This window comes from Pristis pectinata, chromosome 15 (genome assembly GCF_009764475.1).
Source record: "Pristis pectinata isolate sPriPec2 chromosome 15, sPriPec2.1.pri, whole genome shotgun sequence".
Lineage (NCBI taxonomy): Eukaryota > Metazoa > Chordata > Chondrichthyes > Rhinopristiformes > Pristidae > Pristis > Pristis pectinata.
Window position 1 is genome coordinate 6,260,831 of NC_067419.1, and position 12,653 is coordinate 6,273,483.

Genomic DNA, 12,653 nt, shown 5'->3' on the forward strand with positions numbered 1-12,653 from the left:
AACCCCCTCCACACCAAGGATAACAAACCGCAGTTAAAGCATCTGTGGCAGCCTTGAGGAAATGATAACAGGACTAATCGAGTAATATCATGACTCCTGAGGAGGAGTCAGGACACATCAGGCGGTGCAGATAAGGGCCTGAAAGTAGAACACTGGTGGTCCCCAGATCAATGAATTGGGGCACAAATGTCAATATCCGTGCATGGAATTGGAGTTATACCGGTGTTCCTGGTCACAGGACACATTGCCCTGGAGCTGAGTTTCGGGGATTGCCTGCTGTGTAGGAGCTGCCATACAGTGGTAGAAGTTACATATCAAGACCAATGATGATGAAATCATGCACAGATATCATCATATATAATGGTGGTGGGTGGAGCCAAGAGGGAGAACTAAACCCTGAAGCTAGCCAGGAAATCAGGGAATCAGGTTGGGTCGTGCAGGGCAGTTTACACTGAAGTGCTGGTTCCCTGAATGGGTCAACCAGTGGCCACAGGAGGGACTGAAGTGGGACATCCTGACACTGGGAAGCAGCCAGCAGGGTTAACTTGATGTTACCATAATGTTGAAACACACAGTAAGGCAAATGTATATTTCTGTCACACCAAAGTCAGGCCTGGTCTGTGTAAGCCAAGCTAACAGGCTCAGCATTAACAAATAAGGAAGCAACAGCCCACTGGAATGTTCTCTTGAAGATAACCCTGCCTGTAGGGTTATAGTAGTCTGTGTAGTGACCTCCATGCCTGATAGGGGCGTGTGTTGTCAGCATATATAGGGCAAACACAGGGGAAGATACAGTGAAGACTTAATTGACATATTCAGAGACAAAATGTATGCCATGTTTTCTTAGAACGCCATGGGCTCTGGGATAACTGAGGCAGATGGAGTAAGAGATATAGAGGGAGGGGAGGTAGAAATGATCAACCTCTCCTGAGATAGATTGCCCCTGTGGACAATAAAAGCACAACAAGTCTTGTTACCACAACAACAAATCTCTGCAGAACTGCAGGGAGAGGTGACAGGTCTGTTGAATGTGAGTGGTCACTGGTGGAACGTGGTGAGCAATAACAGGGTAGCTGGGCACTAGTAACCTCTGGAGAGAGGTGAACAGTAACGGACGCCGAGGCCGCTCCACACTGACCAGAGACAGGTGGTTCTCCAAGGCACGTGATAGGGAAGTGATGTCAGAAGCAGCTGACCCTGCACCTTCTTGCTTCGGATTGGTTGGTAACTGAACCTCTCCTTGGTGGAATTGTAGTCCATTTCCACAGTGTGTATGAATGCCATGTCTTGTAGAGTCTGGGAGAACGTGTGGATTACGCCATTGAGGTGAATGGACATTCTCCTCTCCTAGGGCAGTGAAGTAAATTTTTCTCCTATTAGACCTAAGTCCAGAATCACTGGAGGGATTCTTTTTTGCTCCACTCGCTTGTTTGCCCAACAAAATAACCTGCTCATTCCTAGTATCAGTCTAGTAAACTTCTCCAAACTGCTTCCAACGAATGAACAGCCTGATTTCAGTAAGACCAGTAGGGTACACAGTACTCCAGATGTGGTCTCACCAATGTCCTACATAACCAACGCACAATCCCCCAACCTTTGCATTCAGTTCCTCTACAATAAGCAACAACCTACTGTTAACTTTCCTAAACCACTTCTGTACCTGAATACTAGACTTTGTGAATCACTCACCGGGACATCCAGATCTCTCTGTGTCTTGCAGCTCTGCAATCTCTCACCACTTGGATAATGTGCTTCTTTCTTTTAATTTTTTTTCCTGCCAAAATGGACAATTCTTACTCACAGAGAGAGAAGGAGGCTATGCAACCCACTGAGTCCATGCTGGCTCCCAGCAAGGCAGTCCATCAGTTCCATTCCCCACCCTCACCTTCCCCTATCTCCTTGTGGCCCAACAATGTATTCCCTCTCACATGCCCATCAACTCTCCTTTCTTGCTTACCACTGCTAAAGGGTTCATTTACAGCAGTCAGTTAACCCACCAGCACGTCTTTAGCGAGAAGAAACTGGAGCTCTTTTGCATCATCAGAAAACTTCAGCAACCAAACCTTTGGTGACATTATCCAGACTACTTACAACAAGAGTAAAATGTGTAACAGCACGATCGTTACGGCACACCACTCATTAAATCTCGCCCAAAACACAAAGTGACCCATTTATGCTGACTCTATTTCCGTTAGTCCATCTTCTATCCATTGCCAATATGTAAACTTAAGTTTTCCACAAGAACTTGTGACGCGGAACATTATCGGATACCTTCTGGAAGTCTAAGTGTACTACAGCCCCCAGTTCCCCTTTTGCACATGTTACTTCTTCAAGTATAGCAAACTGGTCAAACATGATTTCCCTTTTGCAGAGAGTGGTACACCAGGGGTAGCAGTGGAGTGGGTCACCAGGGGTAGCAGTGGAGTGGGTCACCAGGGGTAGTAGTGGAGTGGGTCACCAGGGGTAGCAGTAGAGTGGGTCACCAGGGGTAGTAGGGGAGTGGGTCACAGGGTAGTAGGGAGGGTCACCAGGGGTAGCAGTAGAGTGGGTCACCAGGGGTAGTAGGGGAGTGGGTCACCAGGGGTAGTAGGGGAGTGGGTCACCAGGGGTAGCAGTGGAGTGGGTCACCAGGGGTAGTAGGGGAGTGGCTCACCAGGGGTAGCAGTAGAGTGGGTCACCAGGGGTAGTAGGGGAGTGGGTCACCAGGGGTAGCAGTGGAGTGGGTCACGAGGGGTAGTAGGGGAGTGGTCACCAGGGGGTAGCAGTGGAGTGGGTCACCAGGGGTAGCAGGAGTGGGTCACCAGGGATAGTAGGGGAGTGGGTCACCAGGGGTAGCAGTAGATTGGTCACCAGGGGTAGTAGGGGAGTGGGTCACCAGGGGTAGCAGTGGAGTGGGTCACCAGGGGTAGTAGTGGAGTGGGTCACCAGGGGTAGCAGTAGAGTGGGTCACCAGGGGTAGTAGGGGAGTGGGTCACCAGGGGTAGCAGTAGAGTGGGTCACCAGGGGTAGTAGGGGAGTGGGTCACCAGGGGTAGCAGTAGAGTGGGTCACCAGGGGTAGTAGGGGAGTGGGTCACCAGGGGTAGCAGTGGAGTGGGTCACCAGGGGTAGTAGGGGAGTGGGTCACCAGGGGTAGCAGTGGAGTGGGTCACCAGGGGTAGTAGGGAGTGGGTCACCAGGGGTAGCAGTGGAGGGGTCACCTGGGGTAGTAGGGGAGTGGGTCACCAGGGGTAGCAGTGGAGTGGGTCACCAGGGGTAGCAGTGGAGTGGGTCACCAGGGGTAGCAGTAGAGTGGGTCACCAGGGATAGTAGGGGAGTGGGTCACCAGGGGTAGCAGTAGAGTGGGTCACCAGGGGTAGTAGGGGAGTGGGTCACCAGGGGTAGCAGTGGAGTGGGTCACCAGGGGTAGTAGGGGAGTGGGTCACCAGGGGTAGCAGTGGAGTGGGTCACCAGGGGTAGCAGTAGAGTGGGTCACCAGGGATAGTAGGGGAGTGGGTCACCAGGTGTAGTAGTGGAGTGGGTCACCAGGGGTAGTAGGGGAGTGGGTCACCAGGGGTAGCAGTAGAGTGGGTCACCAGGGGTAGTAGGGGAGTGGGTCACAGGGGTTAGTAGGGGAGTGGGTCACCAGAGGTAGCAGTGGAGTGGCGTCACCAGGGGTAGTATGGGAGTGGGTCACCAGGGGGTAGCAGTGGAGTGGGTCACCAGGGGTAGTAGGGGAGTGGGTCACCAGGGGTAGCAGTGGAGTGGGTCACCAGGGGTTAGTAGGGGAGTGGGTCACCAGGGGTAGCAGTAGAGTGGGTCACCAGGGGTAGTAGGGGAGTGGGTCACCAGGGGTAGTAGGGGAGTGGGTCACCAGGGGTAGCAGTGGAAGCAGGCAGTTTGGTGGAGCTTAAGAGGCTTTTGGATAAGACACGTGAACGTGAAGGGAACGGAGGGATGTGGATGATACACAGGACGAGGACATTTAGTATAAATTGGCATCAAGATCGGCCAGTGCTGTACTGTTCTATGTAAATTGGTAAATTGGTTTATTTCACTGTGTGCTTCGATGTACATGTGACTAATAAAGATATCTTATTATGATCACATGTACTGAGGTACAGTGAAAAACTTTGTTCTGCATGCCATCCAGACAGATCATTTCATTACAACAGTGCATTGAGGTAGTACAAGGGAAAACAATAACAGAATGCAGAATAAAGTGTTACAGTTAGAAAGTGCAGTGCAGACAGACAATAAGGCCATAACAGGGTAGATTGTGAGGTCAACTGTCCATCTTATCATGCTAGGGATCTGTTCAATTGTCTTATAACAGCAGGATAGAAGTGTCCTTTCATAAAACAATGTTGAGTTTCCCATTATCTTGAAATTTTTCTCAATTCCCCCACTATAACACCTTTCAATATACGTAGCTTCCAACATTCTCTTTCTGACAGATGTTAAGCTAACTGACCTGTAGTTACCTCCGTTCTGTCTCTCTTCCTTTTTGCATAAAGGAGTTACATTTGCTGTTTTCCAATCTGATGGATTCTTCTCTGAATCAAGGGAGTGCTGGAAAATTAAAACCAACACATCAGCGATTTCTGACGAAGGGTCTTCAACCTGAAACATTAACTCTGTTTCTCTTTCTGCAGATGCTGCCTGACCTGCTGGGTACTTCCAGCACTGATGTTTTTTGGTGGCCATTTACTTGAAGGACCGTGGGATGAAGTCCGACAGGATCCAAAGAAGTGCCGCCTTTTACCTCAGCACCACTTTCCTACACGAACCCCCCTATCCCTCGATTCCCTCAATATCTAAAAATCGACCAATCTCTGTCTTCATTATACGGAGAGACTGAGCTTCCACAGCACTCCTTGGTAGAGAGTTTGAAAGAGTCAACACCGTCTTGGTGAAGATAGTTCTGCCGATCTCTGTCCTGAATGCGTCCACGTTTGAGGACATGACCCCTGGCTCTAGACACCCCAACCAGGGGAAACATCAACTCCATGTCCACCCTGTATAAAAAGTTTGTGCATTTCATGGAGATCACTTCTCATTCTTTTAGACTCAAAAGAGCTCAGTCTGCATTAATCTCTCCTCATCTGTAAAAACCTGCATCCCAGGAATCAATCTGGTAAACAGTGAAAACGGAGAAAAGATTCACCAAGATGTTGCCTGAACTTGGGGAACTGAGTTACACGGAGAGGTTGCGTAGACTAGGACTTTATTCCCTGGAACGTGGGAGACTGAGGGGTGACCTGATAAATAAGATCATGAGGGGTATAGATAGAGTGAAAGCACATGGTGTTTTCCCCCAGGAGGGGGTGCTAAAAACAAGAGGCCATAGGTTTAAGATCAGAGGCAAGAGACTTAAAAGGGACGTCAGGGGCAGTTCCTTCACACAGGGTGGTGTGTATTTGGAATGAGCTGCCAGGAATAGCGGTTGAGACAGGCACATTAGCAACATTTAAAAGCCATCTAGTTAAGTCCATGGATAGGAGAGGTTTAGCGGGCTGTGGGCCAAACGTGGGCAGATGGGACTAGCTCGCTGAGCATGGACGAGTTGGGCTGAAGGGCCTGTTTCCATGCTGTAGGACTCTATGACGCTTGCTGCACTCCCTCAAACATAAGTACATTCTTCCTTCGGTAGAGAGACCAGACCTATAGGCAATATTCCAGATGCCTTCTCCCCAGGGCTTTCAATAGTTGGAGTAAGATGTCTCCACTCTTGTACTCAAAATCTCTTGCAACAAAGGCAACATACTATATGCCTCACAAATTGTTGCTGTAAGTTAACTTGAGCATCCATATACAAAGGCACTTTAGTCCTCCCTGCATCCTCCTCATAACCAACACTGCCACCTAGCTTCATGTCACCAGGAAACTTGGATATACAACTTTCATCCTCTCATCCAAAGTGTTTGCTATCTCCCAATCATTTTAAAATCCCTGGTGTTTTTTAGAGAAATGGCAACCAGTACATCCATTCTCTCCATAAGCCAGCTCCTTTAAAGCCCTGGGATGTAGATTGATGGATTCTGAGCATTTATCTCAGTCTCATTCATTTCCTCAATACCAATTCTTGTTTTGTATCTGATAGGAGTTCCTACTGTCTCCTCGTGTTTCTCACTTGCCTCCCTCTCACGACTTACTTCCCCGTACCTTGGTACTCTGTGGAATTCTGGAACTTCCCCGTCCTCATACTCACTGCTTTTTGACACCACTACAAAAGCCTTTTCCTTTGATCTTCGCACAATGAAGATATCATATATCACAGACTGAACAAGGGTGGTTTTTAAAACTACTTATATTGGTAACATATATAATATCTTTGATCCTTAACTTCTCCCCACAGCCACAGCTGCACCACTTTTTCTGTTGTTTTTTACCTTAAAGAACTGTACATTACTTGTAAACTCTGTATTAATTCTTTAAATACTTGCCATTGCTTATTTACTCTCAAACCTTCCAATGCAGTTTTGCCAATGCACCATCGCCAACTCATGCCTTTATAGTTTGCTTCATTCAGATTGAAGACAATGGTTTCAGATTGAATAAATCACCTTTCAATTTTTCAGTAAAATCCTTTCATATAATGATCACTGTTCCCCTAAAGGACTCAGTGACTACCAGATTATTAAATAATTCTACTGTGACTATTCTTCCTCTCCAGTGCCTTCCCACACATCTCGGTGACACCCCTGATCCTTCTGCCACTTTGACAATGTCCAGTTTCCTAATCCCGACTGACTCATCTTTACCACAGATGTCTAATCCCTCTACAATCTGTTCCTCAACGTAAATCTGAGGAACACCACCCCCTCTTATGTCTGGGCATGTTCCAGCCCTCAGAACTCAATCTAGAGTTCAATCATTTCAGATAACCAGCCTTTCCTGTTTGTGTCAGGACAGGCCTAGTTGTGATGCAAGGACTTGCTCTCCACAGATGCTGCCTGATTTGCTGGATAGTTCCAGCATTCTCCTTTATTTCAGGTTTCCACCAATGCCTGTGTTCTGCATGTCACAATCCCAGCAATGCTTTTCTTCTGTACTCTGTTCTCACTCACCACCCCCCCCCCCGTACTTACACCTCCCCCAGACTAGCCTGTGATTAACAAGCACTCATCCCCCTCCCTGAGACAGCACCAATAGCACTTGTGACACCCTCTGCATCTTATCACAGACATTGCCCCCCCCCCCCCGTTCTCTCCACCCCTCTCCCTCTCTGTAACTTAAAACACCCTTGTCTTCTCACTTCCCCAGTTTGGACGACAGGTGTCTGAGGTGAAACACTAACTGCCAGTCATGTCGGTACAACCGTCTGTTCATTACTTTCTCAGTGTGTGTCCTGAGGGAGAATGCTCGGCTGAAACATTAACTCTGTTACTTCTTCGCTATGTTGCCTGACCTGCTGAATACCTGCAGCATTATCTCTTCTTATATCAATTAACCCTTTCGCATTGCTCCATACTGGACAGAAAATAACCAGTTCCCGCAGCACACACAAACCTCACATTCCATCCTCTATGTCAGCATTGGTCGTTTGGTTTACACAGTCTATATGTAGATTAAAATCCCCCCCTTGCTACATGTACCTTATTTCCTGATTGATTGTATGCTCTGTATTATAACTACAGTTTGAGGGCTTTATACATTCCCACCATTTGTTACTTGCAAGGTATGAGCAATACTGTACCCACGTTGCACCTTAACCTCCCTCTGCCATCCATAATATCTGATAACCCTCCACTGTGCTAACTGGGTGCTGGGATATACTTTTCCCCTACAATCTGTGATCCATGATGTACTTCAGAGAGTTCTGTACCCCGTGAATTCTCTGAGCAACAATATCTTGTCCTGTGCTTTCTGAAAAATAGTACATGTGACTAATAAATAAATATAAATATCCAGCCTGTGCAATTCTGGGAGAGAGAGGGTTCTAACGTGTGCAGTCTCTGGCCAGGGACATATGTACTGCCCTTCACTATCTGTACAGTGATAACTCTGACGCCTTTCTGCAATTTGTAGGCAGTAAAATATCAACCCCGCGCAAAACTACTGCAGTAAATATCTGGAGACACAAGAGATGGCGGATGCTGGAAATCTGGAGCAACACACAAAGGAGCTGGAGGGACTCAGTGGGTCGGGCAGCATCCATGGAGGGAAACGGACAGTCGGCATTTTGGGTCGAGACCCTTCATCAGGACTTCATGCAGTAAACATCTCCACCCTCTGAAGTTTGAGCTGTGAAATACCTACCCAGTGCAAACAAGGACCTCTGGTATGTCCATGTCTTGCAAATGGTGAGCAGTGGTATTGCTTTCCTGTGCAGTCACAGCTATCAGTGCCTCTTTCCAGTGCAATCAGACTAGTTTGCATTGACTACATGGCAGCTCTGACCTGAGATATATTAACATTGCAGTCTGTGAGCAGTGATATCATCACCTTATATATCTGGGAACTGTGGTACCTCTTCCTCTCGCGATATGAAGAGTGATTTATCTGCTCTCAGCAATCTGGCAACAGGTATAAATTCAACAATAAAGACAGAGAGTGCTGGAAATACTCAGCTGGTCGGTCTCCAACCTGAAACGTTAACTGTTTCTCTTCCCACGGATGTGGCCTGACAGGCTGAGGGTTTCCAACGTTTTCTGTTTTTATTTTAGATTTCCAGCATCTGCAGTTTGGTTTTTGTTTTCAGATACAAATCTATTCTCTGCAATCCTCGAGCAGCAATACCTCTACCCAGTCCAATCTGTGACCAGGGATATAACTACTCTGAACGATCAGCGACTGGTGATGGATTCACTCTTGTAGCATTAACACGTTTATCTGGTGCATTCCGAGAAGCAAAGTATTGACCACCTGCAGTCTGTGAGCAGTAATACAGCTACCCCAGCAACCTTGAGCAGTGACATCTCGACCTTGTGTACACTGAGCAGTTAATAATTACTGGGTGCAGTCTATTACAATGATATGCCATTTCTATTCAATGTGTAAACTATGATATCTCCACATACGCAGAGTGTGAACACTGAAATATCCACTTTAAACGATCTGTTAATTGTAAGTTTACCCTCGTATGAGAACACTGATATCCCTACTCTCTTGAAACCTATGAGCAGTGATACCTATTCACTGTAAGAACATTACGTAGTGGTATCAACCCTATCCAAGTGTGTGTGTGTGTGTGTGTGTGTGTGTGTGTGTTCCCTGTTCAATTGGTGTGTAATGATACCACACCAGAATAATCCATGTGAAATCCATGTGCATTTTGTGAGCAGTGGTATATCTGCCTTGTGCAAGCAGTGAGCAGTTAGTTCAACTCTGTACATTGTGCAAAGAATTACATGTAACCTCTGTAATCTCTTTGCAGTTATATACTTACCCTGTGCAAGCTGGCAGCAGTCATCAACTCACTGTGTGCATTCTGTAAGGATGCACACAGTGCATTCTCCAAGATAAAGTATATGTGTGTGTGTGTGCGTGCGTGCGTGCGTGCATGCGTGTGAGTGAAATGCATCTTTTGCATAGTGTTCTGGGGGGCAGCCCGTAAGTGTCGCCACGCATTACTGTTCAATAAGGCATGTAATGATACAACTATCAACAAAGTATTCTTTATTTAAGGCAGTTAAATCTCAACAGCAGTGGCATACCAAATAATACCATATAGTTCTTAAAAGTGCCCTCACATTCAAATATCCAGCATTGCTTCACCTTAAACCATGTAAGTCAATGACTATTGACTAACTCAACTGTACTAACTCAATGTAGCTGCACTGTGTAATGAATTGACCTGTACGATCAGTATGCAAGACAAGTTTTTCACTGTACCTCGGTACAAGTGACAATAATAAACCAATATCAATACCAATATCGTATACCATCAGTTGGCTGTTTACATGTGAGATCCTGCACTACCTTAAATATTTACATATGAATACACAGTTCTCAATCCAATGGATCTGCGGGTCTTCTGCACCTCAGATCTGGTTGACTGCAACATTGGTCTCCCCGAGTGCCCACTCAGATCTCCTCGCTCTAGAGGATCTCCTCCTTCTGTGGGCTGTGTGTTACCCCCCGCACTCATTGAGCCATGTCCCCTGGCTGGTGATGGCTGCATCTTCGAATCAAGCCCTTGACACAGATCCGGGCTCATTCCACGCATCGTTTTCCTGATCACCATCTGCTCGGTACTATGTGAATGTATCAACTGACCTGCAGTGAATTTTTTGACTTCTGTCATCCGTTCACCGGTTTTCTACAGCCTCCCCACAGAAAACCCTCCGTGACATGGTGTCTGGAGGACTCTCACAGTCCCTCCCTATTGACTCTCTCTCCTGACCTTGTGACTTGTGCCTCCCCTTCTGGCTTCTCTTTTCCTCCAATTCCTTCCAAGTCGGGCTTCATCAGACCTTGTCTATAAATGGCAACCCCTTTAGCCCCTCAGCAAGGGGATCGGGCTGATCTAACCCCATGCAGTCTCCTGGTGAAAGACCACACCCACCCCTTGGTCCCAATCATTGGATATTTACTTGGCTCCTCATGTGAATGATTGACATGGGTTGTGAACAGCTGGGCTCTGGCATTGATGCGGTGACACTATTAGTGATCTCAGCCTCCCAACCTGAAGGTGAGTCCTTTATTCCTACCCACTGCTGTCTGCCCATTAGTCAATCCTTAATACATGCCAGTGTATTACCCCAAAATGATGAGCTCTAATTTAGTTAAATAGCTCACTTTATCAAAGGACTTCTTAATGCCCAAATACACCATGTCCACTGATTAGCTCTTGAATCTGCCCAATCCTCTTATTATTTGCCAAGTACCCCATTACCACTTCAACAATGATAGATCCCAGCCTTTTCCCTAATACCGACATTGCTAAATGGCTTGGGGGTACCTGTTTTCCCGCTCCCCCCTTCCATTTGCAACCTTCCAATCTGTAGGAGCCATGCTAGAATCTGTGGAATTTTGGAAGGATGACTAATATGTCCCACAGCCAGCTCCTTGAAAACCTTAGGATTCACGTCATCAGGTCCTGGGGATTTATTCTCATCATTGGGAGGTTGTCTCTGTCTACTTCTGTGATGACATACACTAAATATCTCTTGTATTTGTACGCAGCAACACGTAAGTGGCTGGAGGAATGCAGTGGGTCCAGCAGCATCTGTGGGGGGAGAGGAATTGTCAACGTTTCAGGTCGAAACCCTGCATCAGGATGAAGAGTGGGGAGGGAAGAAGAGAGGCAGAGGGGCGAGACAGGACAGTGGGTGACTTGAGGAGGGGTGAAAGATTGGAAGTGGAATTAGAATTGGTTTATTATTGTCACATGTACCGAGGTACAGTGAAAAACTTGTCTTGCATACCAATGGTACAGATCAATTCATTACACAGTGCATTGAGGTAGTACAGGGTAAAACCAATACAGAATGCCGAATAAAGTGTTACAGTTACAGAGAAAGTGCAGTGCAGGCAGACAATAAGGTGCAAGGTCATAATGAGGTAGATTGTGAGGTCAAGGGTCCATTTTATTGTACTAGGGAACTGTTCAATAGACTTATAACAGTGGGATAGAAGCTGTCCTTGAACCTGGTGCTACGTGCTTTCACGTTTCTCTATCTTCTGCCCAATGGGAGAGGGGAGAAGAGAGAATGTCCGGGGTGGGTGGGGTCTTTGATTATGCTGGCTGCTTTACTGAGGCAGCAAGAAGTGTAGACAGAGTCCATGGAGGAGAGGCTGGTTTCGTGATGTGCTGAGCTGTGTCCACAACTCTCTGCAGTTTCTTGCGGTCCTGGGCAGAGCAGTTGCCATACCAAGCCGCGATGCATCCAGAGAGGATGGTGCATTGATAGAAGTTGGTGAGCCTCAAGGGGGACATGACAAATTTCTTTAGCCCCCAGAGGAAGTAGAGGCGCTGGTGAGCTTTCTTGGCCGTGGCATCTACGTGATTTGACCAGGACAGGCTGTTGGTGATGTTCACTCCCAGCCACTTGAAGCTCTCAACCCTCTCGACCTCAGCACCGTTGATGCAGACAGAAGCATGTACACCGCCCCGCTTCATGAAATCAATGACCAGCTCTTTTGTTTTGCTGACACTGAGGGAAAGGTTGTCGTCATGACACCATTCCACTAAGCTCTCCATCTCCTTCCTGTACTCCGACTCATCGCTGTTTGAGATTCAGCCCACCGTGGTGATGTCATCTGCAGCTTTATAGATGGGGGGGGGGGGTGCAGGTGGAGCCAGGTAGGGGAGGGGGAGGAGTGGAGTTGGGAGACAGCCGCTGGAAGGTGATGGGTGGGGACGTAAAGGCCACCAGTGACGGAGTAAGGAAGGTGATAATGGGAACCGTTGGGGGGAGGTGAAGGGCAGGTCAAACCAGAAGGGGGAAGGGGGGAGCAGGTGTGTGATGTGGGTGGGTAGTAGGTGGATGGAACCAGAGAGGGGGATGAAGATATGTGATGGGGGGGGTTGGAGGGGGGTATGGGAAAGGGGACAAAAATGGGAGGAGGAGGAGGATCAGAAGGTAGGGGTGGGGTGAGGAACACAATGGAGGTGAGGGTTACCTAAAATTGGAAAATTCGGTGTTCATACCATTGGGTCGTAGACTTCCCAGGTGGAACGTGAGGGGCATGGAGACGGTAAATGTGCACAGTCTTTTTCCCAGCGTTG